Below are 4,062 nucleotides of genomic sequence, written 5' to 3'. Positions count from 1 at the left end.
GGGAGCGGGCGCTGTCGGAGGGTCAGCGCTGAGGGAGCGGGCGCTGTTGGAGGGTCAGGGCTGAGGGAACGGGCGCTGTCGGACGATCAGCGCTGAGGGAGCGGGCGCTGTCGGAGGGTCAGTGCTGAGGGAGCAGGCGCTGTCGGAGGGTCAGAGCTGAGGGAGCGGGTGCTGTCGGAGGGTCAGCGCTGAGGGAGCGGGTGCTGTCGGAGGGTCAGCGCTGAGGGAGCGGGTGCTGTCGGAGGGTCGAGAGCAACGCACCGATTCCAAACATCGCTCCCATTCCATAGCCAATGAAAAACTTCGATATCCGGAATTGTGACGGATCGCTCCAGAGGAAGTCCACAACTAGGGATGGGCAGCGGTAGGTGAAGAGGCGTTTTATCGCTGTGTGAGAAATGAAGAAATATTTGACGCTCAAACCAGGCCAACCCTGCGATGTACCATCTTCAAGCCCCTGTCGGAAATATCGTCCCCTTTCAGACCCGAACAAACCCCTTCCCAGGGCCAGTGGAGGACAGGGTCCCATTTTATAGCCAGCCCTGGTGTCACCAACAATATGCCCTGGCCCACCCATGCCAATGGAAGTGCCAAGAAAGAACGCCAACTTATCAGGAGGCTGAGAAATTTCTGCATGTCCACAAAAGGACGTGTGCCAATTTTGACAGATGCCCCGTAGAACAGCACCAGCTTGGTACACCACTGCTCCTTCCCTAGAAGCTACAGAGAATTCTGAACACAGTCCAATCCAAACTGCCTTCCTTCTGCTAACTCCATCTACATTCTCCACTGCCTTGGCAAAATGACCAACATCATCAAATACCCCTCCCACCCCGGTTATACCCACTTCCATTGGGCAAAACATACCCAAGTTGGAAAAGATGCACCAACAGATTTAAGAACAGCTTCTTCCTCACTGTTATCAGGCTCATAAACAAACCTCTCGTATATTAGAGTTGATCTTTCTCTGTAACTGTAACACTGTATTCTGTTCCATCACCCTGAAGCACTTATGTCAGGTAGGATTTGCCTGGCTAGCAAAACAATGCTTTCCACTGTATCTCGGGACGTGTGACAATTATATTATCAAATTGAACCGAAGGGGAAACGAGCGAAAATTTTGCACGCGCTGGAATCCACGAGAAAGTCAGGAGAAACTCAGCAGGTCCAGCAATGTCTGTGCTTGGAGACAGAAACTCAGTCAACGTTTCGAATGGGGAACTCAACAGGAGGGTCACGGGACTGGAAAGATTCACTCAGCTTTTTCTCTCCACCCACACGATTTTGCCAACAGTGCCCGCTCCCTCAGCGCTGACCCTCCGACAGCGCCCACTCCTTCAGTGCTGACCTTCCAACAGCGCCCACTCCCTCAGTGCTGACCCTCCTACAGCACCCGCTCCTTCAGTGCTGACCCTCCAACACTGCCCACTCCCTCAGCGCTGACCCTCTGACAGCACCCGCTCCCTCAGCGCTGACCCTCCAACAGTGCCCGCTCCCTCAGTGCTGACCCTCTGACAGTGCCCCGCTCCCTCAGTGCTGACCCTCTGACAGTGCCCCGCTCCCTCAGTGCTGACCTTCTGACAGTGCCCCGCTCCCTCAGCGCTGACCCTGTGACTGTGCCCCGCTCCCTCAGTGCTGACCCTCCAACAGTGCCCGCTCCCTCAGTGCTGACCCTCTGACAGTGCCCCGCTCCCTCAGCGCTGACCCTCTGACAGTGCCCTGCACCCTCAGTCCTGACCGTTTGTCCCTACGTTGAAGACTCAAACTTTTTTAAAAATATTTTTCTTGCTCCCAAACAGCACCTGAAGAGGATCATTGCTACCTGGGAAATTGCAGGTTTGTGAAGGGAGTAAGTTGAAGAAATAAAGTTGCCGGCTATGTGCCCTCTCTCACCGTTACATCTATGGGCGTCCTTGGCGAAGGGGAAGTGGGGTGGTTCCCAATGGTACCCTTGAGGATATTCGGCAAGGGTGGGCTTCACAGGGGCTGCCATCCGTACAATCCTCCCTCCAAAACCATTTCAATTCCTTTCCCACCGCCCCAGGTTTGACATCAGTTATTGTTTGATGTTACGAGGCCCCTTAAGTGGGCTGTTTTGTCTGAAAAAATACAGGAGCTTGGGCCCCTTCTCCCCGTGAGGAACCGGAATACAGAGATGCAGAAACTGATGTTTGTGCTAAACCCGTGCATTTGCACTAAAACCCTTGCGAATCTCTGAAAACCTTTCGCTGCCTGATTAGCGTGCGGTTATTGACCTGTTAAAACATTTCTTTTTGAATTTATTTACCGGCTGAGGACTGGGCCAGGTTTTATGTCCCATCCCAGGGGCAAGTTCATAGTTCCTTGAAAGTGGGAGTCACAGGTAGACAGGGCGGTGAAGAAGGTGTCCAGTACGCTTGCCTTTATGGGTCAGTGCATTGAGTATAGGGAGTTGGGAGGGTCATGTTGGGGCTGTACAGGACATTGGTTAGGGCCACTTTTGGAATACTGTGTTCAATTCTTGTCTCCCTGCTACAGGAAGGATGTTGTGAAAGGGTCAGAAAAGATTTACAAGGATGTTGGAGGGTTTGAGCTACAGGGAGAGGCTGGGGCTATTTTCCCCGGAGCGTCGGAGGCTGAGGGGGTGACCTTATAGAGGTTTATAACATCATGAGGGGCATGGATAGGGGGAATAGACAAGGTCTTTTCCCCAGGGTGGGGGAGTCCAAAACTAGAGGGGCATAGGTTTAAGGTGAGAGGGGGAAAGGGACCTGAGGGGCAACTTTTTCACACAGAGGGTGGTGCGTGTATGGAACGAGCTGCCAGAGGAAGTGGTGGAGGCTGGTACAATGACAACATTTAAAAGGCATCTGGATGGGGACATGGATAGGAAGGGTTTAGAGGGATAGGGGCCAAACGCTGGCAAATGGGACCAGATTAGTTTAGGATATCTGGGTCAGCACGGACAAGTTGGGTTGAAGGGTTTGTTTCCTGTGCTGTGCAATTTTAATTGACTTTGTCACCATTAGGCTTTTAATTCCAGCTTTTATCCCTCTCTCCTCTATAGATTTCAAATTGCACCGACTACTACAAGTGGATTTGAAACTAATCCCCCAGAGCTGATCGATAAACAGCGCAGCAATAATAATAATAATTCATCCAGCTCTACACCTTGTTATATCAGTAATAATACCACTTGGCCAACGTTTACCTCCTGTCTCTTTGCACAGTTAATTCTACCCACCCTCTTGAAAGATCATCTCACCCAAAAACGCAGATGCCCCTGGGGAGGGGGGAGGGCATCTGCTTAGATTTCCAGTCCAGGCTCCCCTCCTGGCTATTGGGAAACAGGGAAGTCTCGACAGGGAATTACGGGCACCACTGTAGTAAAAGGAAGGGGCCACCAGGTGGCACCTTAAGAGTGTGTGACCAACATCCCTGGCACCCCGCAGACCCAGCAAAACAGCATCTCCACGTCCCCAGGAGGCTAAGGAAATTCAGCACGTTCCCAAGGGACTCCGGCCAGGTGATTTTCTGTTTTTTCACAGACGCATCCCGAGAACGCATCCAGCCCAGATTCACAGCTTGGCGCGCCAACTGCGCTGCCCAAGAGAGATGGCAGAGGGTTGTGAACACGACTCGGTCCGTCACGCAAACCAGGCCCCCCCCCTCCCCACCCCTTCTTCCAGTGACTCCGTCTACACTTCAAGCTGCCCCAGGAAAGCAGCCAACACAATCAAAGACCCTTGGCACCCCGGGCATACTTCCCGGCTTCAATAGGTTGCTCAAGTCCAACAAAACCACTGCGATCAATGCTGGGAAGCTTACCCCTACCCCTCTGCCCATGCTGTACACTTGACACGCCACATCTTGTGGAATAGGTGGCCTGGCGAGTCGCTGGTTGGCACTGGGACCCAGGTTCCATTCCACCCTCAGGTGACTGTGTGCAGTTGGCACATTCTCCCCGTGTCTGTGAGGGTCTCCTCCCACAGTCCAAAGATGTGCAGATCAGGGTGGGTTGGCCATGCTAAATTGCCCCGTAGTGCCCAGGGATGTGCGGGTTAGGGTGGATTGGCCGTGCTA

Source organism: Rhincodon typus, chromosome 46 (assembly GCF_021869965.1).
Source record: "Rhincodon typus isolate 14 chromosome 46, sRhiTyp1.1, whole genome shotgun sequence".
NCBI lineage: Eukaryota > Metazoa > Chordata > Chondrichthyes > Orectolobiformes > Rhincodontidae > Rhincodon > Rhincodon typus.
The sequence above is the reverse complement of the archived record's forward strand: the minus strand, read 5'-3'. Positions refer to the sequence as shown.